Source organism: Chrysoperla carnea (genome assembly GCF_905475395.1).
Source record: "Chrysoperla carnea chromosome X unlocalized genomic scaffold, inChrCarn1.1 SUPER_X_unloc_2, whole genome shotgun sequence".
Taxonomy (NCBI): Eukaryota; Metazoa; Arthropoda; class Insecta; order Neuroptera; family Chrysopidae; genus Chrysoperla; species Chrysoperla carnea.
The window spans coordinates 354199-375703 of NW_025408145.1; the positions used below are offsets into that span (position 1 = coordinate 354199).

The 21505-nt window shown below is 26.6% G+C and overlaps 2 non-coding genes across 2 annotated transcripts; both read left to right on the forward strand.

Moving 5' to 3' along the window:
• Nucleotides 1-13567: 13567 nt before the first annotated feature.
• On the forward strand, nt 13568-13686 carry LOC123304098. The gene has a single exon (XR_006536150.1). It is a non-coding gene; the product is annotated as a 5S ribosomal RNA (ribosomal RNA).
• Nucleotides 13687-20696: 7010 nt separating this feature from the next.
• On the forward strand, nt 20697-20815 carry LOC123304099. Its single transcript, XR_006536151.1, has one exon. It is a non-coding gene; the product is annotated as a 5S ribosomal RNA (ribosomal RNA).
• Nucleotides 20816-21505: the final 690 nt, after the last annotated feature.

Genomic DNA, 21505 nt, shown 5'->3' on the forward strand with positions numbered 1-21505 from the left:
CCAAGTGAACTTCGTTACACAAACAATATATGACGTATTCGTTATTTAAATAATCAGTATCCTTTGATATTATATCAATACGTTACTCTCTTCTTTTGATACATATTAATAAAATTTCAATTTATAAGATTTTATGTCAATTATATAAATAATATTATAAATTTTCTAAATACATAAGTTAAGTAACAAAAAATTTGAATAACAAGATAAATTTATATATTATGTTTTAATACTCGATACTATAATATATCGCATCCGTTACCAATTATTCGGTATCCTTTGATTTATACACAGAATGAACTAAAAATATATATCAAATTTATTTTATTTATTTATATATTTAATATTATTATTATTATTTTATATTACAAAGTTTCTTAACGAAGCTTACAATGATTTCTCATATCGTACTTAACAAAATTATTTAGATCATATAAAATTTAAATTGTTAAAAAATTTGTATATTTATTATTATTATTATTTATTTTTATTAAAATTACATAACATAAAATTAATAATATTTTAATAATTATATAAATTAATTCTTATTTAAAATAATCTTATATTAATCTCAACAAATACTCTAATAATATATTTTGTCATAAATTTTTTTATATTTAAAATAAATATTATAATATATAAATACTTATATCAGTATAAAATTTCTTTATATAATTATGAAAAAATTAATTTAATAGTTAATTATTGATATTAATGCATAAATAAAAGTATTTTCTAATGAAATATATTTTGTCAATGTTCGATTAACACATTTCATAATAATACGTTTTCATTATTGACAAAAAAAGTTTTTCTAAAAATGAAATCTTATACTATAATATATATATTTATATATTAAATTTTTTAATTATTTATATACTAATAATTTATAATAAATCGATATTAAATAAAAAATAAAAATATATACTTTTTAAGTTTACCTTAAAAATATTATTGTTTTGTATGATTGAAATAATTAATATTAAACTATGTTTATTAATAATTGTTAATAAAAAAATTAAATATATTTTAATTTATAAAATAAATATTATTATTAAATTTATAATTTATTATTTTATATATTATAGAAATTGAAAAAATAAATCATGTTTACTACGACAGTAAATTAGAAATACTATTTAATTTTTATGTGTTTTCTACATGGTACTTTGACTTACATAGGGACTTATATTATTGTGAATAATGATATAATTGAAAACCTTTATTTTTTATTTGATAGAATTATTATATTTTATCATTTAAATATTTATAATAAATACATTATTTTTATAAAGTAAAAAAATATGGCCGAAGAAAATTCTACAGCTGTTGCAGCAACTGCGGTTACTGCTGCTTCTACAACACCAACAAAAAAAAAAAGCAACAGCTTCTGGTGCTAAACGTACAAAACAACATTCAAAACCAACACATCCACGTACATCAGAAATGGTTGTTAACGCAATTAAAAATTTAAAAGAACGTGGTGGTTCATCATTACAAGCAATTAAAAAATATTTAGCTGCAAATTATAAAGTGGATTCTGATAAAATTTCACCATTTATTAAAAAATATTTAAAAGCTGCTGTAACTGAGGGAGCCTTGGTACAAACTAAAGGTAAAGGTGCATCTGGTTCATTCAAATTGGCTGCTTCCGCTTCATCTAATTCTTCAGCTAAATCAAAAGTATCCAAAAAAGAAAGTGGAGCAAAAGGTTCAGCAAAGAGTGCTAAAAGTAAACGGGCACCAAAAGAAAAGAAAGCCACAACTACATCATTGGCAGCCAAAAAGCCTAAAGCAAAAAAAGCGACTCCATCATCATCAACTGCTGCTAAAAAAGTTACTGCAAAATCATCAGCGGCATCAAAAAAAAGCACCAGTTAAAGCAAAACCAGCAAAAAGTACAAAATCCGCTGCCAAAAGTAGCCCTGCTCGTAAACCGAAAGCACCAAAAGCTAAGAAAGCTTCTGTTGCCAAATCATCTCCTACAAAAATTAAAAAAGCAGCACCAAAAAAGAAATGATCTGTTACTTTAATAATATATTGAAATATTTCATTATTTTTGCTAAAAAATGAAAATAACATAGGCCTTAATACAGGCCACAAATTAATATTTGATAAGAGTAAATTATTTTTTGTATAAATATTTTATAAAATAATAGTTTAGAAACATTTGCCACAGTCAGTACCACGGATGGGTGGCCACTTGAGAATACTGTGTGCGGTTGCATTTTTATTTAAAATATATGGTATAATAAATAAGTATATATTTAAATTGATTACTTCATTGAAAATTTTAATAATATACTTTAATATTAATGATATTTATGAAAAATATATATTTGTAAAAATTTTCATTTATTACTGGCAACAGCCATACCACGTTGAAAACACCGGTTCTCGTCCAGTCTCACACAGTCAGTTGAACTGAACAGACGTGCTTGTACGTTGTATGCTTGTGTATACAATATTATATAACACAACAGTAGTGAGGCAACTCAAACTTACAACAATAGTGAGTGAACAAAGAAACAAAGTGTGTGTGTGTGTGTTCAACATGCTAACGCATGGTAAATGTTAGTGTATACCACACAACTATTTTTAAATATACGAGTGCATCACATAAACACAGTGAATATTTTAGTGTTAAAACAAAAAACAATTGATCAAACACATAGAACAATATAATAATTTTAAAATAATTAAAATTCGACCGCACAAGCGTAACCATAATTTAAAAATACTAAACAAAAAATTAACGGAAGTGACACAAAAAATACAACAAAATCGATCAGTAAAAAAAATAAAATTTGGAAATGATGAGACTGATGTCTCATCATTACTAACAATAACAAAAAATATGCCAAATAACGATACAAATAAAAGCCAAGAAATGGATATTGAAACTCAACAATCAAAATTAACAGGTCTGTTCAGTTGCTTTCAAGGAAGTACAGTCTACAATATACCCACAAATAATCGTTTTTCACCAATACAACCAATACAAACACCTTCAAATGAATCGAACCCAAATGAAAATGAGGAAACGGGTGACAATCAGAACGAAGAATCAAATGAACAAACACCAAATCAAAATAATAAAAAATTAAAACCGCCACCACCTATCGTCTTTCATCAAACAGTCACAGATCATAAAAGGTTCACTGAAACCATTAAAACAAGTGTAAAAAATGGCTTTCACATTAAATATAATAAACAAAATACAAATCTATTCATTCACGACCGAAATGAATACGAACACTACCTTCTTGATTTAACAAAAGAAGAAGGAAAAATAGCATACCATACTTACACGAGTAAGGACGAAAAGCATCATGCTTTTGTACTTGGCGGACTCCCTTCGAATACAGAAACAATGGACATAAAAATAGACATAGAAGAAAAATATAAAATAAATATTATAAACGTATACAAAATGAAAAACACGAGGCGTCCACTATTCCTAGTCATCACGGACAACTCCATTACACTTAAATACTTGGAAGCAAATATCAAGTATGTGTACCACACTAGAATTGATTGGACCAAACATTACAACACAAAACAAATAATACAATGCCATCGGTGCCAGCAATGGGGGCACGCCACAACCAACTGCAAGGCCCCCCCCGCATGCCTCAAGTGCGCGGAAGCGCATTGGACCCGAGAGTGCCAAAAATTCCCAATTAGACTTGAAGAAAATCTAACAAAACTAAAATGTGTCAACTGCAAAGGTAATCATCCGGCCAATTCCACCAAATGTCCGGAATACATAAAAAAAATAGAACAAATGCAAAAACGTCAGGCCAATCTAGCCACATCCTCAAGAGGACCGGCAAAAACTGCAAGATACATCTCAGCCCCGATGCCATCAATTAATCCATGGAACAAAGGTAAACCCTCAACAACTAATCAAAACCCCTCACCCCCCACACAACAACAACAGGCAACGACAAACAACACGCCATTCAACAACCTGGTAAGTGAGTTTGACGAATTAGGCACATATATTGATTTAAATAAAATGTTAAACGCAGTGCATCAACTCAATGCACTGCTCAAAACTTGTACAAACGAACTACAAAAATTCAAAGTATTCTTTGATTTTTGCCAAAACAACTTCAAATAAAATGGCAACTAAATGCATGACCTGGAACGCCAACGGCCTAAGGCCAAAAATGACAGAACTTAGAGCCTTTATAGTAGACGAAAACATAGACATAGCAATAATAACAGAGACGAAACTTACTCACAAAGACACACCAAAAATTAAAAATTACTCAATAATACGAAACGATCGCGCAACGCATGGAGGGGGAGTGGCTATTATTATCAAAAACACAATACCATACAAAAAAACTAATCTATCAAGCTCACTAACAATAGAAGCAGTAGGATTAAAACTGGAAAACAAACTTAACATTATTGCTGTGTATAACAGCCCAAAAAACAAGTTCACCACCCAAGACCTAGACATCCTCACGTCTGTCGGAGACAAGATACTAATAACAGGAGACCTCAATGCCAGACATGTGTCCTGGAAAAACCACATTAACAATGCCAACGGACTTACTCTACATGAATACACAAAAAACAACAACATCATAATCCTGCACACCAAAGAACCCACTCACTACCCCACAAACAATTCCACTCCAACCTACATAGACCTTTTACTCAACAAAAACCTTACAAACATATCTGAACCAATTTCTACACCCGCTTTAAACTCAGATCATAACCCAATTCTATTTGAAATCTACGGAACATACAAACAAAAGACAAAACATATCATAACATCTTACAAATCCACTGACTGGGTAAAATATAAAAAGGAACTTGACAAAAAAATCACAATAAACAAAAACATTGACTCCCCTGACAAAATAGACGATGAAATTAAAAAACTAACGGACGTACTTAAACAGACCAAGAAAGACAACACACAAAGACTAATTGTAAACCCCTACAAAAACGACCTAAACGACGAAATTAAAAATCTGATCAAAGACCGTAACTCACTTAGAAAACAGCAACAAAAAACCAGAAACCCAGGACTAAAAAATGAAATTAACAAACTTAACCGAACAATAAAAAACGAAATTCATAAATTACTCAACACAAAATGGCAAAAAAAGCTCCTGGAAATAACACCAAAAGATAACTCACTATGGCAAATGACAAAAATACTTAGAAAATCAAAAAACCAATACCTTCACTAACTTACAACAACGACACGTACTACACGGACAAAGACAAAGCTGACCTAATTGGAAATACCCTTGAATCAATCCAGTCAAATCCTCTCCAATCCCCCATTCAAGAAGAAGTAGACCACACCCTAAAATCATTCAATCATGATCAAAAAACACTAAACCCCAGAGCAAAATTCAAAATCCACACCACTCCCAAAGAAATAAGATCCATAATTAAAACCTTACCCAACAACAAATCCCCAGGACCTGATGACATAGACTACAAACAAATAAAAAATTTAACAAACAAAACAATTGTACAATTAATGCACATAATAAACGCCATATTGATCACAGGTTACTACCCAGATCAGTGGAAAATAGCGACAGTAATCCCCATACACAAACCCAAGAAGGACCATACTAACCCCAGCAACTACAGACCAATAAGCCTCCTTAGTACACTGTCAAAGCTGACGGAAAGGATAATCCTTGCCAGAATAAAATCCTTTGAATCAAAAAATGCGGTAATTATAGATGAACAGTTCGGATTCAGACCTGGACACAGCACCGCCATGCAGACGGCTAGGATTGCCTTTTCGATAAAAGAACAATTCAAAAAACACAAAGTTACGTCAGTATGTTTACTAGACATTGAGAAGGCATTCGACACCGTCTGGCAGGACGGAGTTATATATAAATTAATCAACTACAAATTTCCTGCATACCTAATACTATTAATCAAAAACTACTTACATAACAGGAAATTTGTAGTAAAAATCAACAACACTGTATCAGACATTAAATTCTCCAGAGCAGGAGTACCGCAAGGGAGTGTACTCGGACCTGTCATCTTTAATTACTACATTAATGATATCCCAAAATTCCCCAAAACCCAACTGGCCATCTACGCAGATGATACAGCAATATTCACGCACTCATTTAACGCGCAGGTGGCCACATCCCAAACCCAAATCCATCTAAACCTAATACTTGACTTTGCTCAGAAATGGAAGATCAAATTGAATAATGATAAAACCGAACACATCATATTTGCAAGGAAATTTAATGACACCAGGGTCACTACTCCAATTTCAATCAACAAAACAAAAATAACAATAAAAAATGAAGTAAAGTACTTAGGAGTCATTTTCGATAAAAAACTTTACTTCAAAAGTCACATAAAAAACATTTCTGACAAAGTCAACAACTCCATCCGAGCCCTCTATCCACTTTTAAACAAAAATAGTCCTATGTCCAGACAAAATAAAAAACTGTTATACACGACAATCATTCGGCCAATAATCAGCTACGCCTCCCCTGTGTGGAGTTATGATGCTTCGTCTACGACTAAAAACAAAATACAAAGACTCCAAAACAGATGCTTAAGACTAATTTTAAACACAGACAGATACACCCCAATAAGCATGTTACACTACCTTACTGAAATTCCAACTATCGAAGAATACTTTGAACAACTAAAACATAAGTTCTACACTTACAGTATAGAAAATAGCAAACTAACAAGACACCTATCAAACAAGTGCGTCAATCTCACTTAACCATCTAAAAACACAAAATTAAAACACACATGTATAAATAATAAAAACAAAATTCAAATAAAAATTACCAAAACAACCTATCAAAAATTCTAATACCACATCCCCAAAATGATAAACAGGTTTTTCCTCTCCTTTTCCTGTATCCTGAATCAAAACACAAAACCAAAAAATCTCACTTGTAATAGACATTATCTCTTGCAACATTAATTTTCTAAAATTACCTTGTAATAAAAATAGCAAATTAGAGGATGAAAGCTTAACTAAGCTAATAACCTCCATACATTATATATGAATATTTTGAAATATTTACTTGCATTGTAAATTATATGTATATATTTTTGAATTAATAAAGATTTTATTAAATGTTAATGGTTCTCGTCCGATCACCGAAGTTAAGCAACATTGGGCACAGTCAGTACTTGGATGGGTGACCGCTTGGGAACACTGTGTGCGGTTGCCTTTTTATATTAAAAATATATATTATTTTTCTTCTTTTCTTTTTTTTTACACACCATATATAAATATATGTTATTTAGAAATGTAAACCTTTTATATTATTCGTCAACAAATAAATATTATTTTTTGTATAAAATTTTATTGCATTTATAACTCATATCATGGTTACTTTAAAGCGAGAAGTTTTTTTAATATTTCAAATGAATATAAAATAATATAAATTTTATGAAATTTATTTATTTTTAGAAATAGCAATCGCTTATAATTATAACAAAATTTTAATAATGTTTAATTTTATTTCAATAATTTATATATATATATATATATATATATTTTTTAATAAAAATAATATACTCTTATTTAATAATATATGTTGGTCCTATATATAGGACCGAAAATATTTCTTATTTGTTTTTTTTTTTTTTAAATTGTCATTTAAAACGCTTATGCACGTTCTCCACGAATACGTCTTGCCAATTGTATATCCTTAGGCATAATTGTAACACGCTTTGCATGAATTGCGCATAAATTGGTATCTTCAAATAAACCTACTAAATAGGCTTCACTAGCTTCTTGTAATGCCATAACAGCTGAACTTTGGAAACGTAAATCGGTTTTAAAATCTTGTGCAATTTCACGTACTAAACGTTGGAATGGTAATTTACGAATTAACAATTCAGTACTTTTTTGATAACGACGAATTTCTCGTAAAGCTACTGTACCAGGACGATATCTGTGTGGTTTTTTTACTCCACCAGTTGCTGGTGCACTTTTACGTGCAGCTTTCGTTGCTAATTGTTTTCTTGGTGCTTTACCACCAGTTGATTTACGTGCAGTTTGCTTGGTTCTAGCCATTTTCAAATAATAATGTTTTTACAAAAAAACACACAATTTTAAAAATTATATTCGACAATTTGATACTACAAAGTCAAATGTTTAAATGCGAAATAAATGTGTTGTATTTATATTTATATGAAATTTCAAAATTTTTGTTGTCATATCCTATTGGATAGCTATCAGAGTATGGACTAATCAAATTGTATAGGCGTGGCTTAAAAAATCTTTAATGCTTTATATAAAAAGGCACAATTGTACCGGCGCTCACATACATTACAATACTTGTGAGGTTAACACACGTGTTATCCGTTCGTTAAAATATTGTAAATAATTTTTTATTAAAATGACTGGCAGAGGAAAAGGTGGAAAGGGTCTTGGAAAAGGGGGTGCAAAACGTCATAGAAAAGTTTTGCGTGATAATATCCAAGGTATTACAAAACCTGCAATTCGTCGTTTAGCACGACGAGGTGGAGTAAAACGTATCTCTGGTTTAATTTATGAAGAAACACGTGGTGTACTTAAAGTATTCCTTGAAAATGTTATTCGGGATGCTGTTACATATACTGAACACGCAAAACGTAAAACAGTTACAGCTATGGATGTTGTATATGCATTAAAACGACAAGGTCGTACTTTGTATGGTTTTGGAGGTTAAGAAAATATAATAATTTACTTAAAATATTTAGTAAATTTATTAAAGAATATTTAATACATCCGATAAATTTAAACAGGCTTTCCTTTTTGGGAAGCCACTAATTTTATTTATATAAGAGTAAATAAATTTGTTAATAAATATAACATATTATATAATTTGTTTACAACAAATTATTTTGTTTATAACATACATTACCAAATATTTTTATTTATTTTTTTTTTTTATTGTAATATATCTGCAATAATAAATTATAATTTGTATATTATCTATTTTATTTTACAATAACTTATTGAATTTTTGAAAAAATTTTATTATAAATTAATATACTATTATATTTTTTATATATACAAGTTAAGAGTAACAAGTATCGATAGGAGATTATCGAATTTATAACTAATAAAACATTTCGCCTTAATCAAAGAAAATAAAGATTTTGCTATACCATTTTTTATACTTTCAATAAATAATTTATTATTAAATTTTTATTATTTCATTTATTTTTTAAAATTATTAAAAATATTTTTCTAATAATTATAAGCGTACATAAACAAGTAGTAAATGTAAAATGAAAATAATAAAGGTAATGTAATGCATTTGCATTACACTGATTTACGATATATATTCCGCGATATCCTTTATTATATTTAAAATTAATAATATTGATATACTAATAATAGATATATTCAAGCTATTAATATATAAAATTTTATATTAAATATGATATTAATAATTGTTTATTTTATTTTTTTGTATATATAAAAATAATTTACTCTTATTTAAAAAATTTGATGGCTCTCTTAAAAAGAGAGCCGTTTTTATATGTTGATGTATTTTTATGTTATCAATTAAATAATATTTTCGATTTATTTATTTTGAACTTGTATATTTTGTAACAGCTTTAGTACCTTCACTAACAGCGTGCTTTGCCAATTCACCAGGTAATAATAATCGAACTGCGGTTTGAATTTCCCGACTTGTGATTGTTGAACGTTTATTATAATGTGCTAAACGTGATGCTTCAGCAGCAATACGTTCAAAAATATCATTAACAAAACTGTTCATGATACTCATAGCTTTACTAGAGATACCAGTATCAGGATGCACTTGTTTTAATACTTTGTAAATGTAAATTGCATATGATTCCTTGCGCTTCCTCTTCTTTTTCTTATCACTCTTTGATATATTTTTTTGAGCTTTGCCAGCTTTTTTTGCTGCTTTTCCACTTGTTTTTGGTGGCATTGTTACAAACAATTAATATACACAGATAGTTACAGAACACCAGTCAGTATATGTATGAGCGTGTCGTGTATACAACTAGCGTATTATATACGCGAAGATGGATATAACAATAAAAATGAATACTACTCTCTGATTGGCTGAAAATAATACTATAAGGGGATTGGTTTATTTTTAAAGTTTTATATTTTATAAATATTATAAATTAAAATACCCAAATAACATTTTAAACATTTATGTTACAATCCCCGTAACGTACACATCTGTGTGATTATATTTACAAAAAAAAGTATTAATTAAATAAATTTATTCGCTATGTCTGGACGAGGTAAAGGTGGTAAAGTAAAGGGAAAGGCAAAGTCAAGATCAAGCCGAGCAGGATTACAATTTCCTGTTGGAAGAATTCACAGATTATTACGAAAAGGAAATTATGCTGAACGAGTAGGTGCTGGTGCCCCAGTATATTTGGCTGCTGTTATGGAATATTTGGCTGCAGAAGTTCTCGAGTTAGCTGGTAATGCTGCCCGTGATAACAAAAAAACACGTATCATTCCACGTCATTTACAATTGGCAATTCGTAATGATGAAGAATTAAATAAATTATTATCTGGTGTAACAATTGCTCAAGGTGGTGTATTACCAAACATTCAAGCAGTGTTATTACCAAAGAAAACTGAAAAGAAAGCATAAATTAAAAACATTGCATTAATTTTTATAATAATAATACATCGATCATAGGCCTTTTAATAAAAGGCCACAAATTTATTTAAAATAAGAGCAAAAATTATTTTTATAAATAATATATTATAATATTTTTTTAAAGAATCAATTTAAATAATTATAAATTAATGATTCTTTTTTTTTTTTCTTTTTTTATATGTTATTATGGAAATAATTCATCATATTATGATGACATTTAGGTAACATATTATAAGAATATTCATAAAATATTATCAAAATAATATTGTATTATGATGATATTTAGACAAAATATTATAAGAATATACACAAAATATTATCAAAATAATATCATTAGATAACAAAACTGTTCATGATACTCATACCTTTACTAGAGATAAAAGTATCAGGATGCACTTGTATTAATACATATTATCACAACATCACAAAATATTTTTTAAAAGGAAAAATTTTTTTAAAATTATTATAAAATTTGATTGAATTAAATTTCAATTTATTTTTTTAATAATTAAAGAAAAAAAAAAAAAAAGCATATAAACTTTCTATTGAAAATGTTATTTTAAACTAGATGGCCAAGTGAACTTCGTTACACAAACAATATATGACGTATTCGTTATTTAAATAATCAGTATCCTTTGATATTATATCAATACGTTACTCTCTTCTTTTGATACATATTAATAAAATTTCAATTTATAAGATTTTATGTCAATTATATAAATAATATTATAAATTTTCTAAATACATAAGTTAAGTAACAAAAAATTTGAATAACAAGATAAATTTATATATTATGTTTTAATACTCGATACTATAATATATCGCATCCGTTACCAATTATTCGGTATCCTTTGATTTATACACAGAATGAACTAAAAATATATATCAAATTTATTTTATTTATTTATATATTTAATATTATTATTATTATTTTATATTACAAAGTTTCTTAACGAAGCTTACAATGATTTCTCATATCGTACTTAACAAAATTATTTAGATCATATAAAATTTAAATTGTTAAAAAATTTGTATATTTATTATTATTATTATTTATTTTTATTAAAATTACATAACATAAAATTAATAATATTTTAATAATTATATAAATTAATTCTTATTTAAAATAATCTTATATTAATCTCAACAAATACTCTAATAATATATTTTGTCATAAATTTTTTTATATTTAAAATAAATATTATAATATATAAATACTTATATCAGTATAAAATTTCTTTATATAATTATGAAAAAATTAATTTAATAGTTAATTATTGATATTAATGCATAAATAAAAGTATTTTCTAATGAAATATATTTTGTCAATGTTCGATTAACACATTTCATAATAATACGTTTTCATTATTGACAAAAAAAGTTTTTCTAAAAATGAAATCTTATACTATAATATATATATTTATATATTAAATTTTTTAATTATTTATATACTAATAATTTATAATAAATCGATATTAAATAAAAAATAAAAATATATACTTTTTAAGTTTACCTTAAAAATATTATTGTTTTGTATGATTGAAATAATTAATATTAAACTATGTTTATTAATAATTGTTAATAAAAAAATTAAATATATTTTAATTTATAAAATAAATATTATTATTAAATTTATAATTTATTATTTTATATATTATAGAAATTGAAAAAATAAATCATGTTTACTACGACAGTAAATTAGAAATACTATTTAATTTTTATGTGTTTTCTACATGGTACTTTGACTTACATAGGGACTTATATTATTGTGAATAATGATATAATTGAAAACCTTTATTTTTTATTTGATAGAATTATTATATTTTATCATTTAAATATTTATAATAAATACATTATTTTTATAAAGTAAAAAAATATGGCCGAAGAAAATTCTACAGCTGTTGCAGCAACTGCGGTTACTGCTGCTTCTACAACACCAACAAAAAAAGCAACAGCTTCTGGTGCTAAACGTACAAAACAACATTCAAAACCAACACATCCACGTACATCAGAAATGGTTGTTAACGCAATTAAAAATTTAAAAGAACGTGGTGGTTCATCATTACAAGCAATTAAAAAATATTTAGCTGCAAATTATAAAGTGGATTCTGATAAAATTTCACCATTTATTAAAAAATATTTAAAAGCTGCTGTAACTGAGGGAGCCTTGGTACAAACTAAAGGTAAAGGTGCATCTGGTTCATTCAAATTGGCTGCTTCCGCTTCATCTAATTCTTCAGCTAAATCAAAAGTATCCAAAAAAGAAAGTGGAGCAAAAGGTTCAGCAAAGAGTGCTAAAAGTAAACGGGCACCAAAAGAAAAGAAAGCCACAACTACATCATTGGCAGCCAAAAAGCCTAAAGCAAAAAAAGCGACTCCATCATCATCAACTGCTGCTAAAAAAGTTACTGCAAAATCATCAGCGGCATCAAAAAAAGCACCAGTTAAAGCAAAACCAGCAAAAAGTACAAAATCCGCTGCCAAAAGTAGCCCTGCTCGTAAACCGAAAGCACCAAAAGCTAAGAAAGCTTCTGTTGCCAAATCATCTCCTACAAAAATTAAAAAAGCAGCACCAAAAAAGAAATGATCTGTTACTTTAATAATATATTGAAATATTTCATTATTTTTGCTAAAAAATGAAAATAACATAGGCCTTAATACAGGCCACAAATTAATATTTGATAAGAGTAAATTATTTTTTGTATAAATATTTTATAAAATAATAGTTTAGAAACATTTGCCACAGTCAGTACCACGGATGGGTGGCCACTTGAGAATACTGTGTGCGGTTGCATTTTTATTTAAAATATATGGTATAATAAATAAGTATATATTTAAATTGATTACTTCATTGAAAATTTTAATAATATACTTTAATATTAATGATATTTATGAAAAATATATATTTGTAAAAATTTTCATTTATTACTGGCAACAGCCATACCACGTTGAAAACACCGGTTCTCGTCCGATCACCGAAGTTAAGCAACATTGGGCACAGTCAGTACTTGGATGGGTGACCGCTTGGGAACACTGTGTGCGGTTGCCTTTTTATATTAAAAATATATATTATTTTTCTTCTTTTCTTTTTTTTTACACACCATATATAAATATATGTTATTTAGAAATGTAAACCTTTTATATTATTCGTCAACAAATAAATATTATTTTTTGTATAAAATTTTATTGCATTTATAACTCATATCATGGTTACTTTAAAGCGAGAAGTTTTTTTAATATTTCAAATGAATATAAAATAATATAAATTTTATGAAATTTATTTATTTTTAGAAATAGCAATCGCTTATAATTATAACAAAATTTTAATAATGTTTAATTTTATTTCAATAATTTATATATATATATATATATATATATATATTTTTTAATAAAAATAATATACTCTTATTTAATAATATATGTTGGTCCTATATATAGGACCGAAAATATTTCTTATTTGTTTTTTTTTTTTTAAATTGTCATTTAAAACGCTTATGCACGTTCTCCACGAATACGTCTTGCCAATTGTATATCCTTAGGCATAATTGTAACACGCTTTGCATGAATTGCGCATAAATTGGTATCTTCAAATAAACCTACTAAATAGGCTTCACTAGCTTCTTGTAATGCCATAACAGCTGAACTTTGGAAACGTAAATCGGTTTTAAAATCTTGTGCAATTTCACGTACTAAACGTTGGAATGGTAATTTACGAATTAACAATTCAGTACTTTTTTGATAACGACGAATTTCTCGTAAAGCTACTGTACCAGGACGATATCTGTGTGGTTTTTTTACTCCACCAGTTGCTGGTGCACTTTTACGTGCAGCTTTCGTTGCTAATTGTTTTCTTGGTGCTTTACCACCAGTTGATTTACGTGCAGTTTGCTTGGTTCTAGCCATTTTCAAATAATAATGTTTTTACAAAAAAACACACAATTTTAAAAATTATATTCGACAATTTGATACTACAAAGTCAAATGTTTAAATGCGAAATAAATGTGTTGTATTTATATTTATATGAAATTTCAAAATTTTTGTTGTCATATCCTATTGGATAGCTATCAGAGTATGGACTAATCAAATTGTATAGGCGTGGCTTAAAAAATCTTTAATGCTTTATATAAAAAGGCACAATTGTACCGGCGCTCACATACATTACAATACTTGTGAGGTTAACACACGTGTTATCCGTTCGTTAAAATATTGTAAATAATTTTTTATTAAAATGACTGGCAGAGGAAAAGGTGGAAAGGGTCTTGGAAAAGGGGGTGCAAAACGTCATAGAAAAGTTTTGCGTGATAATATCCAAGGTATTACAAAACCTGCAATTCGTCGTTTAGCACGACGAGGTGGAGTAAAACGTATCTCTGGTTTAATTTATGAAGAAACACGTGGTGTACTTAAAGTATTCCTTGAAAATGTTATTCGGGATGCTGTTACATATACTGAACACGCAAAACGTAAAACAGTTACAGCTATGGATGTTGTATATGCATTAAAACGACAAGGTCGTACTTTGTATGGTTTTGGAGGTTAAGAAAATATAATAATTTACTTAAAATATTTAGTAAATTTATTAAAGAATATTTAATACATCCGATAAATTTAAACAGGCTTTCCTTTTTGGGAAGCCACTAATTTTATTTATATAAGAGTAAATAAATTTGTTAATAAATATAACATATTATATAATTTGTTTACAACAAATTATTTTGTTTATAACATACATTACCAAATATTTTTATTTATTTTTTTTTTTTATTGTAATATATCTGCAATAATAACTTATAATTTGTATATTATCTATTTTATTTTACAATAACTTATTGAATTTTTGAAAAAATTTTATTATAAATTAATATACTATTATATTTTTTATATATACAAGTTAAGAGTAACAAGTATCGATAGGAGATTATCGAATTTATAACTAATAAAACATTTCGCCTTAATCAAAGAAAATAAAGATTTTGCTATACCATTTTTTATACTTTCAATAAATAATTTATTATTAAATTTTTATTATTTCATTTATTTTTTAAAATTATTAAAAATATTTTTCTAATAATTATAAGCGTACATAAACAAGTAGTAAATGTAAAATGAAAATAATAAAGGTAATGTAATGCATTTGCATTACACTGATTTACGATATATATTCCGCGATATCCTTTATTATATTTAAAATTAATAATATTGATATACTAATAATAGATATATTCAAGCTATTAATATATAAAATTTTATATTAAATATGATATTAATAATTGTTTATTTTATTTTTTTGTATATATAAAAATAATTTACTCTTATTTAAAAAATTTGATGGCTCTCTTAAAAAGAGAGCCATTTTTATATGTTGATGTATTTTTATGTTATCAATTAAATAATATTTTCGATTTATTTATTTTGAACTTGTATATTTTGTAACAGCTTTAGTACCTTCACTAACAGCGTGCTTTGCCAATTCACCAGGTAATAATAATCGAACTGCGGTTTGAATTTCCCGACTTGTGATTGTTGAACGTTTATTATAATGTGCTAAACGTGATGCTTCAGCAGCAATACGTTCAAAAATATCATTAACAAAACTGTTCATGATACTCATAGCTTTACTAGAGATACCAGTATCAGGATGCACTTGTTTTAATACTTTGTAAATGTAAATTGCATATGATTCCTTGCGCTTCCTCTTCTTTTTCTTATCACTCTTTGATATATTTTTTTGAGCTTTGCCAGCTTTTTTTGCTGCTTTTCCACTTGTTTTTGGTGGCATTGTTACAAACAATTAATATACACAGATAGTTACAGAACACCAGTCAGTATATGTATGAGCGTGTCGTGTATACAACTAGCGTATTATATACGCGAAGATGGATATAACAATAAAAATGAATACTACTCTCTGATTGGCTGAAAATAATACTATAAGGTGATTGGTTTATTTTTAAAGTTTTATATTTTATAAATATTATAAATTAAAATACCCAAATAACATTTTAAACATTTATGTTACAATCCCCGTAACGTACACATCTGTGTGATTATATTTACAAAAAAAAGTATTAATTAATAGTTATTAATGCTACAAGTGGGATAACTAGCAAATAATCTGACAGTCGTGGTGTTGCGGCATGAGCGTAAGGTTATGAGACATTCTTATGAAGACGAGTGTGGTAGATGTCGCTACGAGCCGTAGGCGAGTTGCGACAACCACACGAGTCTTCATAAGAATGTCTCATAACCTTAGAGCGAATGCCGTAATCACGACTGTCATATTTGCTAGTTATTCCGCAAGTAGCATTCAATACTTTTTACAACAATCGCTCGGGAAGTTGACTTTGAGAGAAATTTATCAATTTGAGAAATGATTTATTTACTTATTTTAAATTTAAATTTTATTGCATACAAATTTTTATTGCTCGTTCATTTTAATTTCAATTTTTAATTTTGTTTTTTTGTATGTAACACTCGCGTTTGACACAATCAGTGTGGTAACTTTAATAAATGAGGGTTAAGATTGATTACTTATTTTTTTTTAGTACAGATGGCGTGTCAGTAGTACATACAATTATGTAGTCTATAACCGAACATGTGCGTTTATGAAACACCTATAACCGAACATGTGCGTTTATGAAACACATATAGTTAAGTATGCGATTATTGTGTATTTTGAAGGTGACATACAGCGCTCGAAAAGTCTACTTCCCGAGTGGGCGTTGTAAAAATAAATTTATTCGCTATGTCTGGACGAGGTAAAGGTGGTAAAGTAAAGGGAAAGGCAAAGTCAAGATCAAGCCGAGCAGGATTACAATTTCCTGTTGGAAGAATTCACAGATTATTACGAAAAGGAAATTATGCTGAACGAGTAGGTGCTGGTGCCCCAGTATATTTGGCTGCTGTTATGGAATATTTGGCTGCAGAAGTTCTCGAGTTAGCTGGTAATGCTGCCCGTGATAACAAAAAAACACGTATCATTCCACGTCATTTACAATTGGCAATTCGTAATGATGAAGAATTAAATAAATTATTATCTGGTGTAACAATTGCTCAAGGTGGTGTATTACCAAACATTCAAGCAGTGTTATTACCAAAGAAAACTGAAAAGAAAGCATAAATTAAAAACATTGCATTAATTTTTATAATAATAATACATCGATCATAGGCCTTTTAATAAAAGGCCACAAATTTATTTAAAATAAGAGTAAAAATTATTTTTATAAATAATATATTATAATATTTTTTTAAAGAATCAATTTAAATAATTATAAATTAATGATTCTTTTTTTTTTTTCTTTTTTTATATGTTATTATGGAAATAATTCATCATATTATGATGACATTTAGGTAACATATTATAAGAATATTCATAAAATATTATCAAAATAATATTGTATTATGATGATATTTAGACAAAATATTATAAGAATATACACAAAATATTATCAAAATAATATCATTAGATAACAAAACTGTTCATGATACTCATACCTTTACTAGAGATAAAAGTATCAGGATGCACTTGTATTAATACATATTATCACAACATCACAAAATATTTTTTAAAAGGAAAAATTTTTTTAAAATTATTATAAAATTTGATTGAATTAAATTTCAATTTATTTTTTTAATAATTAAAGAAAAAAAAAAAAAAAGCATATAAACTTTCTATTGAAAATGTTATTTTAAACTAGATGGCCAAGTGAACTTCGTTACACAAACAATATATGACGTATTCGTTATTTAAATAATCAGTATCCTTTGATATTATATCAATACGTTACTCTCTTCTTTTGATACATATTAATAAAATTTCAATTTATAAGATTTTATGTCAATTATATAAATAATATTATAAATTTTCTAAATACATAAGTTAAGTAACAAAAAATTTGAATAACAAGATAAATTTATATATTATGTTTTAATACTCGATACTATAATATATCGCATCCGTTACCAATTATTCGGTATCCTTTGATTTATACACAGAATGAACTAAAAATATATATCAAATTTATTTTATTTATTTATATATTTAATATTATTATTATTATTTTATATTACAAAGTTTCTTAACGAAGCTTACAATGATTTCTCATATCGTACTTAACAAAATTATTTAGATCATATAAAATTTAAATTGTTAAAAAATTTGTATATTTATTATTATTATTATTTATTTTTATTAAAATTACATAACATAAAATTAATAATATTTTAATAATTATATAAATTAATTCTTATTTAAAATAATCTTATATTAATCTCAACAAATACTCTAATAATATATTTTGTCATAAATTTTTTTATATTTAAAATAAATATTATAATATATAAATACTTATATCAGTATAAAATTTCTTTATATAATTATGAAAAAATTAATTTAATAGTTAATTATTGATATTAATGCATAAATAAAAGTATTTTCTAATGAAATATATTTTGTCAATGTTCGATTAACACATTTCATAATAATACGTTTTCATTATTGACAAAAAAAGTTTTTCTAAAAATGAAATCTTATACTATAATATATATATTTATATATTAAATTTTTTAATTATTTATATACTAATAATTTATAATAAATCGATATTAAATAAAAAATAAAAATATATACTTTTTAAGTTTACCTTAAAAATATTATTGTTTTGTATGATTGAAATAATTAATATTAAACTATGTTTATTAATAATTGTTAATAAAAAAATTAAATATATTTTAATTTATAAAATAAATATTATTATTAAATTTATAATTTATTATTTTATATATTATAGAAATTGAAAAAATAAATCATGTTTACTACGACAGTAAATTAGAAATACTATTTAATTTTTATGTGTTTTCTACATGGTACTTTGACTTACATAGGGACTTATATTATTGTGAATAATGATATAATTGAAAACCTTTATTTTTTATTTGATAGAATTATTATATTTTATCATTTAAATATTTATAATAAATACATTATTTTTATAAAGTAAAAAAATATGGCCGAAGAAAATTCTACAGCTGTTGCAGCAACTGCGGTTACTGCTGCTTCTACAACACCAACAAAAAAAGCAACAGCTTCTGGTGCTAAACGTACAAAACAACATTCAAAACCAACACATCCACGTACATCAGAAATGGTTGTTAACGCAATTAAAAATTTAAAAGAACGTGGTGGTTCATCATTACAAGCAATTAAAAAATATTTAGCTGCAAATTATAAAGTGGATTCTGATAAAATTTCACCATTTATTAAAAAATATTTAAAAGCTGCTGTAACTGAGGGAGCCTTGGTACAAACTAAAGGTAAATGTGCATCTGGTTCATTCAAATTGGCTGCTTCCGCTTCATCTAATTCTTCAGCTAAATCAAAAGTATCCAAAAAAGAAAGTGGAGCAAAAGGTTCAGCAAAGAGTGCTAAAAGTAAACGGGCACCAAAAGAAAAGAAAGCCACAACTACATCATTGGCAGCCAAAAAGCCTAAAGCAAAAAAAGCGACTCCATCATCATCAACTGCTGCTAAAAAAGTTACTGCAAAATCATCAGCGGCATCAAAAAAAGCACCAGTTAAAGCAAAACCAGCAAAAAGTACAAAATCCGCTGCCAAAAGTAGCCCTGCTCGTAAACCGAAAGCACCAAAAGCTAAGAAAGCTTCTGTTGCCAAATCATCTCCTACAAAAATTAAAAAAGCAGCACCAAAAAAGAAATGATCTGTTACTTTAATAATATATTGAAATATTTCATTATTTTTGCTAAAAAATGAAAATAACATAGGCCTTAATACAGGCCACAAATTAATATTTGATAAGAGTAAATTATTTTTTGTATAAATATTTTATAAAATAATAGTTTAGAAACATTTGCCACAGTCAGTACCACGGATGGGTGGCCACTTGAGAATACTGTGTGCGGTTGCATTTTTATTTAAAATATATGGTATAATAAATAAGTATATATTTAAATTGATTACTTCATTGAAAATTTTAATAATATACTTTAATATTAATGATATTTATGAAAAATATATATTTGTAAAAATTTTCATTTATTACTGGCAACAGCCATACCACGTTGAAAACACCGGTTCTCGTCCGATCACCGAAGTTAAGCAACATTGGGCACAGTCAGTACTTGGATGGGTGACCGCTTGGGAACACTGTGTGCGGTTGCCTTTTTATATTAAAAATATATATTATTTTTCTTCTTTTCTTTTTTTTTACACACCATATATAAATATATGTTATTTAGAAATGTAAACCTTTTATATTATTCGTCAACAAATAAATATTATTTTTTGTATAAAATTTTATTGCATTTATAACTCATATCATGGTTACTTTAAAGCGAGAAGTTTTTTTAATATTTCAAATGAATATAAAATAATATAAATTTTATGAAATTTATTTATTTTTAGAAATAGCAATCGCTTATAATTATAACAAAATTTTAATAATGTTTAATTTTATTTCAATAATTTATATATATATATATATATATATATATATTTTTTAATAAAAATAATATACTCTTATTTAATAATATATGTTGGTCCTATATATAGGACCGAAAATATTTCTTATTTGTTTTTTTTTTTTTAAATTGTCATTTAAAACGCTTATGCACGTTCTCCACGAATACGTCTTGCCAATTGTATATCCTTAGGCATAATTGTAACACGCTTTGCATGAATTGCGCATAAATTGGTATCTTCAAATAAACCTACTAAATAGGCTTCACTAGCTTCTTGTAATGCCATAACAGCTGAACTTTGGAAACGTAAATCGGTTTTAAAATCTTGTGCAATTTCACGTACTAAACGTTGGAATGGTAATTTACGAATTAACAATTCAGTACTTTTTTGA